Here is a 13,977-nt window from a genome sequence, read left to right on the forward strand (position 1 = left end):
AAACTACATATTCTAAAAACGTATGTTGTATCCGTAATAAGTTTTGAAATTGAAACGCGCGGAATTTCAGTTAAGTATATTGAAGAAATCAAAAGTATTTTGAGCAATTTCCTTTGGGATAATAAACGACCGTCAGTTTCAAAAAGTATAATTCTTTTAGGTCAGCTTGATGGAGGTCCTAATATGTGTAATACATCAAACATTCAGGCTAGTTTCAATTTTAAAAATGATATATAAAGTAATGCATTCTGATATTAAAAATGGAACGTTATATAGAGTTACATTTTACAACGCTATAATAAGCATGTTGATAAAAATTATTTTCTTTGTAACAGTACATCTTTGGAAAAACCTTTAAAATAAGGAACTATTATAACGTCGCTCTTGAAAACTGCGTTCGTTTCCGAAAATGGTTCAAGCCCGAATCTATACTAGATATAAAGAACACATTCCTCTTTTGTGGTAACACTGATATAAGATTTCTAAACAAACCTTTATTTTCCAGTTCTTACATGTATGTGTTTAAAAGATATCTGGGATTCTGATCGTGATGATTTTATAAGTACAAATAATTCATTGGATATATTAAAAGATAGGCGAAACGGGATTACCAAATGGCAAATTATCAAATCAGCATTCCAGAAATATATATTAATACTTTAAAAAGACAGACATATAATTCGGAGAAATCTCCTATTTACTTAGAATGCAGTGTATTAGAGACAAAGTCAAGAACTGTAATAAAGCCTGAAAACATCAAATTGAAACAAATATCTCAAGTCTGGATTAAAAAGGGAGGCGAACTTAAAGTTGAGCTTAAGTGGGAGAATGTAATTAACATAACTTTACCATGGAGAAAAATATGGACCCAAATTCAAAACTCATTTTCCTAATGTAAAGCAATACAGTTGCAATGAAAATTTATAAATAATGTTTTTACTGATAACAAACTCTGTTTTACGAATCTGTCTGACGGTAAATGTTGTCTATGTAAATCAAGCAGAGAAACCTTAGTCCATTTATTTTGGGAATGCAGCTTTGTAAGAAACATCTGGAAATGTATTGAACAGAAACTAAATAATACTACTTTCAATTGTACACCTGTTGTACTTTTTTGCCATTTTGAATACGCTGACATAACTGATTGATAAACACTGTTATCTTTTAAACAAAATAGGTTATTTGGAAATACCACAATAAATGTAAATATGATAATACACGAGTGCCAATGCATTACTTTTTTAGAAATTTGTTTAACGTTATTAAAGATCAAATTGAGTATAAATGTTTAAGCAAGGATAAGACTGTCGCAGACTTTCTTAAACATCTCTGATGTGAATGATATAATATATCACTTATACGTTTTGCTAATGAAGGGCCGCAGCTCAAAATGTTTCAATACAGATACAGTTATGTTTCGTTTTTGATCCTTGTCAGCTTTCGGCTTTCGGACAAATCAATAATATTAAAGCGAATTATTTGTTTCGTATTGATCACATCGATTTTTCCTATAATAAGGAACGATATAAGATTGATATCTTTTTTTTTTATTTCAAAATACTTGTTAAATTATTGCTCAAATGCTCAGTTGTAAATAACTTGTGTGAAGAAGTACGGAAATACACTTATTCAACTCTACACGATACGTTATTGTAAAATATCATGACAATTAATGGTTTATGTTTATTCTTATTTTTACACGTTTCATTGTAAGGCTGTTTGGAGGATGCTTCTCGGCCCCTATCACGCCAATGACGAGGAAACTAAATGGGGTTACCCCTTCACTGAGGGCCTGAAAAAAAGATCCAAGCGGAATAACCTCTGTACGATAATTCTTTCAAAAATATTTTCAAATAGGCCCAACATCGCCCCCTTATTTTCATTTACTGCTAGTAAGATTTTACTTTTTTTCAAGACGTTTTATTGATTTATTGTACAAAAGTGGAACATTTTCATTTGATAAGCAATTTCTTGCTGTTCAAAGTGAATTTAAGGAGACATCACGACTGAGATAGTTTAGCATTATTGCAATACACAGTCGGTATTGAAATTGTGTTTCCATTACATGTGCTCATTAGATAATGCTCTAATTACTGACAAATGACTGAAACAATAGGAATTCGTACGAGAGATGATAGACAAAACAACAGTGAGGTAACAATATATTCTTTTATTGTTTTAATGTATGAGTTATAAGCTACTAATAATAAAGAATACCCATTTTATGAAAATCAAACTGGAAGTTAGAAATAACAGAAAAAAAATAATTAGGTCATGAGTTATCATATACCTGTCAAAATTTGTCATTAGTTTTCACGAGCTGTCAAAATTATTTTTATCTCTCTATTCTGCAAATGCATTGTTTTTGAAAGTATCTTAGACGGATATTGTAATGTGTAACTTACTTTACATCCCACTTTAATATTTGTGCTTGAAATTGCTTTGTTGGGCTCACCGACGTCACATATGAATGTCTATTGTTTTAGTTAATTGTCTGTTATAAAGGTACCAAATCTCAATATTAAGATATAAAAATTGTTCCTTTCTGGTAGACAAAGGAAACTATTTGGTTGAATCATGATATAACGGTTTTTGGAAAGAACTGACTAGTCTTTGGTTTTTTGTTATTCACCGGAAATTCAAAAAGTGACATCACCTTAACTCTAAAACAGAAAGGGTGGAGGTAAACATCTTTAAAGATACTGAGTAACATGCGGTAAAAGTTCTCTATTTTTGTCATCCAAATTTCATTTGTGTCTATGTTGTAAGCGTGACAAACAATAGGAGTTTTAAAATAATTTTTCGTCCATGAAATGACTTTAAATTTTGGATTATTATCTGTTGACTTTCCAATAAAAATGCCAGTTGTTTCATTTTAGCTCCAGATGAAAGTTTATAATCTCGCAGGTTATCAAATATTTCTGGAAGCAAAGATTCATTTCCCACAAAAAATTACGCGTCGTCCACGAATTCGTTTAATTTTATTTCGACTTGGTTTGGTTCTTGAATTCGGTCCGTAGGATATCCTCAGTACGACCTTTCTTTTCAACAATGTATTTTTTTTTTTTTTTTTTTTTTTTTTTTTAAACAAGGCCCAACCTCGCCCCCAATAATCATCCAAGCTGTTTTATTTTTACTTATGTTGAAGCTTAATGTGTGTCCTTGTTCACATTACTGCAAAGTAACACTGACAGTTCACATGAAAAATTGAGCACATAAACTGGATCCAGACAAAAGACAAAATTGAAAATTACTTTCAATCTTATACCCTTACCTTACGGTGAATCCCGATAAATATATAAATCTAAAGATAAACTGACATATTTTGAAATGTCTGGAAATATCTTAATGTTACACACCATTGTAAGGAAAACTGGATCTAATTTGATTTTTACGATTTATCAGGTACGTCAGTTCTTCCGCTCGAACTTGCATTTACTCAGGAAAACATAAAACTATGGTGTTGATGGAAATGCCCTAAAAAGACCATGGGCCACTATCTCGAAAACATATTCATATCGTATGTTAAGGTATGGTTTACGATAAACCTAAGGTAAGACTAAGGTAACATTATTCGGCTATCTCCAAACACCTCTTAACGCCCTCGTAAAGCGCTCGTAACTTAAGGTATTGTTAGTAAGTTACGATATCGTAAGTCACGGATAATCCATTTAATGACGTCATTTTCGAACAACTGCGCGTGTACCTAATAGCCCACTAGCTGTTTATTGCTTAACAACATGGAAAAATATATCCACATTAAGTGAATTTTTACGGTAGTATGTTTAGGACATGTATTTCTTTCTTTTAAAGATTAAATTATCTCGAGCGCACGACATATTATCTCGTGCGCATGGCATCTTATCTCGTGCGCACGACATCTTATCTCAAGCACTCGATATTTTATCTCGTGAACTGGACTCTTATCTCGTGTGAACAACATATTGTCTCGTGCGAAAGACATCTTATTTCGTACGCACGACATCTTATCTTGAGCGCACGACATCTGATTTCGTACGCTTGACAAGTTATCTCGTGCGATCGACATGTTATCTCAAGCGTACAACATCTTTTTTTTAATTGATCTTTTTTCTATAATATACACAATATACATTTACATTATAATACATGTATATATAGTCAGCAACTACAATATGACATTTATCTTCATGAAATAATACATGTAATACCAAGTTATGAAAAAACAGGAAAACAAGTGCAATTAATATGTGTTTATTTATTTGTTGTCGTTGTGTGTGCGTGCATGCGTGCACGTGTATGTGGATTTATTGGTCGTCGTTGTGTGTGCTTTGTGTTTGTGTGTGTGTACGTGGGTGCGTGCTTGTACATGCGTGCTTGCGTATGTGCGCGTGCATATGCGTGTTGTTTGTGTGTATACAATTACTGTTAATGGCTGTGGTGCTGAGGTCGAAGTGAGACTACCGGTTATAGAATGTAGATGTTTTGAAAAAAAAAAATGTCTTCAAATTAGGAACTGACCACGTTTTCCGTTGTGAACATGTACTTTATTTTTCGTTATAGTTATAAATATTAAACTGATAACTGCAGCGAAAATTCAGCGAAGACACAAAGGAATAGATTTAAGCCCCTGACAAAATAAAGATTAAGTATGTAGGTTTCGCCCATGTATCAAGAATGTCTCAAATTTTGTAACTTTTCTGACAATATGCGAATCAGTCAAACTGCATTTTGTTGCTATTCTTACATGCAGTAAGCATGATTATGTTTTAATTTTGACGATAGGATGACCAATTATGTGCACTGCTCCTCCAAATGATGTGATAAACTTGTACTTGAGTTTAAGTTTATACTAATTTGTTTTAGCTCGATTGTAATGAAAGCTTCAAGCTTATTGGAACCACGCTCGAGTCCGCTTCCTGGAAAACCCAGGACTGGTGTCATATAAGTAGACATGGTCGTGACCCAAGTGGGGCTCGAACCCACGATCCCTGGATTGAGCGGCCGACATCTTATCCACTAGGCCACCGCTCCCCTTCTACTTGAGGAAAGTTTAAATAATATCTGAATAGGCGGGATACTAATTATCTACTCGTCCATCTATTTTCACTGATGACCTGAATGCATAAAAAGGCTCTAATAAAATATAGATAAGATGTTGTGCGAACGATGTAAGTTGTCGTGTGAACGAGATAAGATGTCAAGCGCAGGAGATAAGATGTCGTGTGCACGAAATAAGATGTCGTTCGCACGAGACAATATGTCGTTTACACGAGATAAGATGTACAGTTCATCAGATAAAATAATCGAGTGCTCGAGATAAGATGTCGTTCGCACGAGATAAGATGTCGAGCGCTGAGATAAGACGTCGTGCTCTCCAGATAAAGATGTCGTGCGTTTGAAATAATATGTCGTGCGCTCGAGATAATATGCATTTGTATTCCTGGATTCCTTACAGATACTCCCCCACATAATGCAGAGGTGGAAAATGAATGAACTTAGATGTATTGTCTTTAGCAAATCATCACGGAAACCATAAACGCCTCAATCGGTATTCGAACCTACTTTGAGGTCTTGTGTATTCAACCTATTAAGCAAGTATAGCCGGGGATGCGCGTGTAGCGTTCAGTATGAAAATCAAAATATAGTTGTTAGGAATTCTACTGCTGGCAGTCCGGAACATAAGTAGTCTCACCAGTTATTACAGTCCACGGGTAAATGTCTATGATACAATAATTCCGTCATAGGATATTTCAACCATATTTGTGATATACGTACCTCAAAGGGTTACAAAATATGTAGGCAACGTACCGCGCCAAAGTTTTCAATGTGATTTTAAGAAAATTGACTGTAACGTTTGCGTTATTTCCAACACCATTTGAGCCGTGCCATGAGAAAACCAACATAGTGGGTTTGCGACCAGCATGGATCCTGACCAGTCTGCGCGGATGCTTTTTGCTTTTAAAGCCTATTGGAATTGGAGAAATTGTTAGCGAACAGCATGGAGCCTGACCAGACTGCGCGGATGCGCAGGCTGGTCTGGATCCATGCTAGTCGCAAACCCACTATGTTGGTTTTCTCATGGCACGGCTCATTTGACGAATGACATCCGCCAGTAAATATATACCGCAGTACAGTGTCAAAGTGGTAAATGTCAACATTTAGTTGTACATTTTAAATTCTTATCATATCAAAATACCGCCGGTGCCAGTTACCAAAAGATATTGTTACAGGTTGATTCCAACGGGGCCGTTTGAGCAAAAGCACATTCCTAACAATTCAAATGCCATGCAAATCTGACAAATCGTTAAAACGATAGCCCGGATGAACAAACTGACAAACGTTAATGTATTTCCTTCTCTGTGAAATAAAAAAAAAAAAACACTGTGCGTTCTATCTATAAAAACGGACTAGAAGCACTAAATTTCTTTATGAAATATATTCATATTCCTAGACACAAACGAACGGATTGACAGCTTAAACAAATACTTTCACGACAGTTTCAGCGTGATACAATAAGAAAGAAACATATTCACCTTCAGACAGGCAGAAATACAAAGTTTTTAAACACTGCAAGAACGCTAAGGGGTGGATTTTGTAGCCTTAACTTACGAGGACATTTACGAAGGTTCGTAAATTACGAGGCTTTCGAGATAGAGGAAAAATCCGCTACGAATACCTTACGTACCCTTTACGAACATCTTAAGGCTTAAGGTGCGTTCGAGATAGTGGCCCCATGTTTGCACTGTGTTGTCTGTTATGTTGCTTTTAGGGTAACTAGTAGGTTGGCACGCTACAAAACACTGGTTTATGCATAGCTATGTTTTGTCTGGAACTAACAAGATCTTGGCTGGCTTATTAATGCCTCTTTTAGTTACATTCAACTATTTCTTTTCACTCAGAAATAAGCATAGCCTATGTATACTTTTGGCACTATATTTAGCGTATTGCTGCTCCCCAATTCAATGTGTCATTACAAAAGTCTTAGTATCGGTGCAAAGTGTATCTGCCCGGCTACAGTATGATACCTTTCTATCATATTTCTGCAGATCACAAGCACGGATTGAATTCAAAAAGAAAAAAATAAGAGACAATGGCTTCATATTATCATGTCGTATTTTAGTACCAAGAAGACCAAATTAGGGCAAATGTCGTCCTCTTGTTTGTGAAACGGAATTATTTAAAGGATGTGTGGTTGTTGGAATAAAGAGTGCATACTTGTTATGACTTTTAATTACTTTCTACCTGCAGGAAAGAAACCGTTAATCTTATTTTCACTATTAAATGGATTACAGATGCGCTGTCTACTTTCTAGTAACCCACTTCAATATTTTAAGAACTATGCTATTTTGAAATTATAATTAGGTGGGTGGGGTACATGATATGACTTCTGAGGAATTTCGAAGTTACTGTAAAACAAACTTTTTTCCAACGTGACAATACATTAAAACCATGAAGTGCTGAACTCTTACTTTAATTAAAAGACTAAAGTGGGAAAAGTTATCAGTATGTTCATGTCACAATTTTCGGTGACAGTATTCTATGTCAGCTTGCATAACTGCGAAAAACTATAACATACATAATAAAGCTGAACTATCCGTGTAAATGAGCTGAGAGCTATTTTTCTATTTCCATTTATTACTTTTCTAAAAAAAACACATTACAATTTACAAGGTGTTGGCAAAATTTGTCATTTTGTGCCCATGCCGTTACACATTAAAGAAGTCCGAACTATAGGTATGTTGTGCGGGAAGGAACCGAGCGCTTACGTAGTGCGCATTTACAGGGATTATACTGCTCAGACAGATATATATATATAACTTTATCATAAGTCCGCAAAGTGCAACAAAAGAAATATCAGTATTAATTATGTAATTATTATTTATTTACACGGTATGTCTGACAAATGACATCGAGAATTCTTATTGACCTTTCAGAAAACTGCATTTTCAAGTACCTGATATTTTCCACTTTGGTTAAAAAGCATTTTTACAATAAATAACTGATTACAGAAGGTAATAAAAATACCCTTGATCTAGAGAATGCTACAACCTACTAACTTCAAAGTTTAAAATCATATTGAACGCGTGGTGAAAATTTAACTAGAACTCTATGATAAAAATCGAATAGATCATTTCGGACATGTTAGACAGTGAGAAAGCAAACATATCGTACGTATTAATTAGCATGGATGATTTGCACTGTGAATACATACTATTTACACTTAACATATAATTTCACGAGTACATACTCATATACATATAAATGGGGGTGTTTGTCATGGGATTCGATCCGATAAGGTCGGTTCTTGAGCTGCGAGCTGAATGAATGGTTACCGACTTCTATCCGCCTGGCGCCTGGCATAGTGGTAGGAGTTGGGAGGTAATTGGAAAGCACAATAACGGTGTCTCATAAGCCAAATTGGCTGACCCTTTCAATAAAAGTGGCACTCTAATAAACAAGACCTTTACTTTTACCTTTTAAACAATAGGAATATGTTTGTTTTACATATAAGATCAAAGCATTAACCCTCGTGAAAATATAATGAATGTGACGTTCACTGTTGATATATAATTGTAATCATATATTTTCACATTACACTGAAACAAACAAATACAATTTTGCATATTCATTTATATAGAAATATAAACAAACAAACAAACCAAAACGGGAACAATTTTTATTTTGTATGATGAGAGTAACACCGAAACGACCCAATGAACTTTTTTTGGTGGGGAAAGACTCCAAGTGCCCCTCCAGACATGTTTTGGGGCTAAGACTAGTACCTAGATCGAGACACTAAACTCAGGTGGATGGCTTCCTTACGCGAAAAGTTTTACACATCAAGTGAGGGTTCCATCCCACGTCGGTAATGGGCGGCGACCATGACCATCACGTTTTTTTTGCAAGTATAAAACTTAAATATTCAATTAAATTTCGTGAACATAAATGATACTCAAAATGATATTTACGGTCAGAAATTACAAATGGTTTGCCGAATACACCATACTTTTAATTACAAAAGTTTACACACCATGTAGGTCGGAAAGCACGAAATTTACGTTCTTGAACGTATATGTGAATCGTCATGTTTGAAATGTAAACAAAGGAATAAAAGTTACTGTTTTCATGTTCGAGGAAAAGATCGAACTGTGATTGTCAATGTTCCCGATACGGAATATATATGAATGTATAAACATGAGCCGTTTCATCTTACATGACTTACAAAAACATTGTAAGCGATTGTTTATTTATTGTATTTATGTTCTAGTAACCTTTGACATTTTACCCGAGAAGCCGGGTTTGCGACATATACTTGTCTATTGTTGGGCTGGAAAAAGATAGGTCCAAAATTTAAACTAAAAGCTTTATTGCATAAATTCCTCGTTATTTCTGTGCATACTATTCGATTGTTTAAAGGTTAGAATAATAGAAAATTGCAGGAAATAAAACATATCTTTGAAAAAGTCCCGATCTTTCATCATTTGTTTGGTTGGCTCATGATTACAAATTTAATGTTAGTAGGTCGTGATGTTCATGAAGCCGTGTAAAGTGATAATTTTGACACGTTGGATTTATATAATTGTGAGTGATCGTTAAGTGATGAGAAAGATCAGACGGTGGGATGTTATAAAAAAGTGAGGCTTTATTTAGATTAGAAAGTGAATTGTACTATACAATAAGGAAATTCAAGGTAAAACACTACTTTTATTTCGTTCGCTGAAGAAAACATGGCGGACATATTTTTGTAAAAAAGCGGTGCACGTGTGATTTGTGTAACACAGTTTTACGACGATTTCTTAGAAAACTAACGCTCAGCTCATTTACACTGACATATCCTTGATGTATTAATATATGTATTGCATAAATATTAGAGACTTACGGTACCAAATACTTGCACCGAAAATTTCTATGCATTTTATTCTAGTACACTGTTGGGACATGCTTTTGAGTGTTTTTTATTCTTTATAATTTACTTGGAGATACATTTTCTCATTATTATTAGTTTCTCTTTGTTCCCCGTGCATTTCTCGTGTTGTTACGACAATTTCAATTTTACATAGGAATTTTACATATGTCAAAATAGCATAGGCCTTAAAAAGATCTTCTTAAATGCCTAGCTTCAGCTACAAATGCTAATAATATCCCTTTATATGCTATTTATAGAAATGAAAAGTTTAGAAACCCCTTTTGCCTACCATTATTTTAACCTTTATTAAAATAAAAAAAATCAAACCAAAAGTATGTGGAAAAGATTTGTTGCAATGTTAAGCCGTTAAATCTATCAAATAAATAAACGCTTGCTAAAACATTTATATCTGTACAAACGTTTTACGTAACGACAAGCTTCTGTGGTAAGTTCGCCGCATGATAACCAGATCCATTTCCCGTACTATACCGTACCTGTATTTCCCCTGCATATCTCTTAAGAAATCATGGTTGAACATACCAGTTTTCAATCTGCTTTTAAGGATTAAGTCACCACTTGTTTCCTACAATGCTATTCATGATATGTTCTGCAGAATATTTGAAATGTGTCGTAAAAGGTAATCAGAAATAAGAAAGCGGATCATAGCAGACATATACTATTTACCACAGCGGTATGATCCTACGTACCGCAGCGGTCTAATGCTACGTAGCGGTCAGATGCTACGTATGACAGCGGTCAGATTTTATGTATCACAGCGACCTAATGCTAGGTATCACAACGATCAGGTGCTACGTATGACAGCAGTCAGATTTTATGTATCACAGCGACCTAATGCTAGGTATCACAACGATCAGATGCTACGTATGACAGTGGTCAGATTTTATGTATCACAGCGACCTAATGCTAGGTATCACAACGATCAGGTGCTACGTATGACAGTGGCCTGATGTTATGTATCAGAGCGACCTGATGCTATGTATCACAGCGGCAAAATGTTACATATCGCAGCGGCCTGATGCTACATATCATGGTGACCTAATGTTATGTATCGTAGGATCCTGACGCAAAGTTTGACAGCGGTCAGATGCTAAATATCACAGGACCTAAGGTAAAGTATCACAGAGGCGTGAGGTTACGTATCAGAGCGGCCAGATGCTACGTACCAAAAGAGAATGATGCTGTTTATCACAGCGGCAAAATGCTATGTATAGCAGCGGCTCGATTTAATGAATCATATCAGACTAATGCTACGTATCGCAGAGGCCTGATGCTGATTATGACAGCGGTCAGATTGTACGTATGGCAGTGCCGTAATGCAACGTATCAAAGCAGTCGGATGTTACGTATCACAGCGGCCAGATACTACTTATAACAGGTCATACGCAACATGTGACAGCGGTCTGATGCTTTGAATCACAGCGGCCAAAAACTAAGTATCACAAGGGCAAGATGCTGTGTATTACAGCGGCCTGATGCTATGTGTCTCAAGAATAAGATCCTTCATATCAAAGCGGCTTCAAGCTACGTATCAAAATTGCCCGATGCTACTTGTCACAGCGGCAAGATACTACGTATGTATTACAGCGGCAAGATACTACGTATGTATTACAGCGGGCAAGATACTACGTATGTATTACAGCGGGCAAGATACTACGTATGTATTACAGCGGCAAGATACTACGTATGTATTACAGCGGCAAGATACTACGTATGTATTACAGCGGGCAGATACTACGTATGTATTACAGCGGCAAGATACTACGTATGTATTACAGCGGCAAGATACTACGTATGTATTACAGCGGCAAGATACTACGTATGTATTACAGCGGGCAGATACTACGTATGTATTACAGCGGGCAGATACTACGTATGTATTACAGCGGGCAGATACTACGTATGTATTACAGCGGGCAGATACTACGTATGTATTACAGCGGGCAGATACTACGTATGTATTACAGCGGGCAGATACTACGTATGTATTACAGCGGGCAGATACTACGTATGTATTACAGCGGCAAGATACTACGTATTATTACAGCGGCAGATACTACGTATTTATTACAGCGGGCAGATACTACGTATGTATACAGCGGCAATACTACGTATGTATTACAGCGGCAAGATACTACGTAATGTATTACAGCGGGCAAGATACTACGTATGTATTACAGCGGGCAGATACTACGTATGTATTACAGCGGCAAGATACTACGTATGTGTTACAGCGGGCAGATACTACGTATGTATTACAGCGGGCAGATACTACGTATGTATTACAGCGGGCAGATACTACGTATGTATTACAGCGGGCAAGATACTACGTATGTATTACAGCGGGCAGATACTACGTATGTATTACAGCGGGCAGATACTACGTATGTATTACAGCGGCAAGATACTACGTATGTATTACAGCGGCAAGATACTACGTATTTATTACAGCGGCAAGATACTACGTATGTATTACAGCGGGCAAGATACTACGTATGTATTACAGCGGCAAGATACTACGTATGTATTACAGCGGGCAAGATACTACGTATGTATTCAGCGGCAAGATACTACGTATGTATTACAGCGGCAAGATACTACGTATGTATTACAGCGGCAAGATACTACGTATGTATTACAGCGGCAGATACTACGTATGTTTACAGCGGGCAAGATACTACGTATGTGTTACAGCGGGCAGATACTACGTATGTGTTACAGCGGGCAGATACTACGTATGTGTTACAGCGGGCAGATACTACGTATGTATTACAGCGGCAAGATACTACGTATGTATTACAGCGGGCAGATACTACGTATGTGTTACAGCGGGCAAGATACTACGTATGTGTTACAGCGGGCAGATACTACGTATGTGTTACAGCGGGCAGATACTACGTATGTGTTACAGCGGGCAGATACTACGTATGTATTACAGCGGCAAGATACTACGTATGTATTACAGCGGGCAAGATACTACGTATGTATTACAGCGGGCAAGATACTACGTATGTATTACAGCGGGCAAGATACTACGTATGTATTACAGCGGCAAGATACTACGTATGTATTACAGCGGGCAGATACTACGTATGTGTTACAGCGGGCAAGATACTACGTATGTGTTACAGCGGGCAAGATACTACGTATGTATTACAGCGGCAAGATACTACGTATGTATTACAGCGGCAAGATACTACGTATGTGTTACAGCGGGCAAGATACTACGTATGTATTACAGCGGCAAGATACTACGTATGTGTTACAGCGGCAAGATACTACGTATGTATTACAGCGGCAAGATACTACGTATGTGTTACAGCGGGCAGATACTACGTATGTGTTACAGCGGGCAAGATACTACGTATGTATTACAGCGGGCAGATACTACGTATGTATTACAGCGGGCAGATACTACGTATGTATTACAGCGGCAAGATACTACGTATGTATTACAGCGGCAAGATACTACGTATGTATTACAGCGGGCAAGATACTACGTATGTATTACAGCGGGCAGATACTACGTATGTATTACAGCGGGCAAGATACTACGTATGTATTACAGCGGCAAGATACTACGTATGTATTACAGCGGGCAGATACTACGTATGTATTACAGCGGCAAGATACTACGTATGTATTACAGCGGCAAGATACTACGTATGTATTACAGCGGGCAGATACTACGTATGTATTACAGCGGGCAGATACTACGTATGTATTACAGCGGCAAGATACTACGTATGTATTACAGCGGGCAGATACTACGTATGTATTACAGCGGGCAGATACTACGTATGTATTACAGCGGCAAGATACTACGTATGTATTACAGCGGCAAGATACTACGTATGTATTACAGCGGCAAGATACTACGTATGTATTACAGCGGCAAGATACTACGTATGTATTACAGCGGCAAGATACTACGTATGTATTACAGCGGGCAGATACTACGTATGTATTACAGCGGCAAGATACTACGTATGTATTACAGCGGCAAGATACTACGTATGTATTACAGCGGGCAGATACTACGTATCAATGCGGCATGATACGTCGTAACA

Source organism: Mercenaria mercenaria, chromosome 12 (assembly GCF_021730395.1).
Source record: "Mercenaria mercenaria strain notata chromosome 12, MADL_Memer_1, whole genome shotgun sequence".
Classification (NCBI taxonomy): Eukaryota; Metazoa; Mollusca; class Bivalvia; order Venerida; family Veneridae; genus Mercenaria; species Mercenaria mercenaria.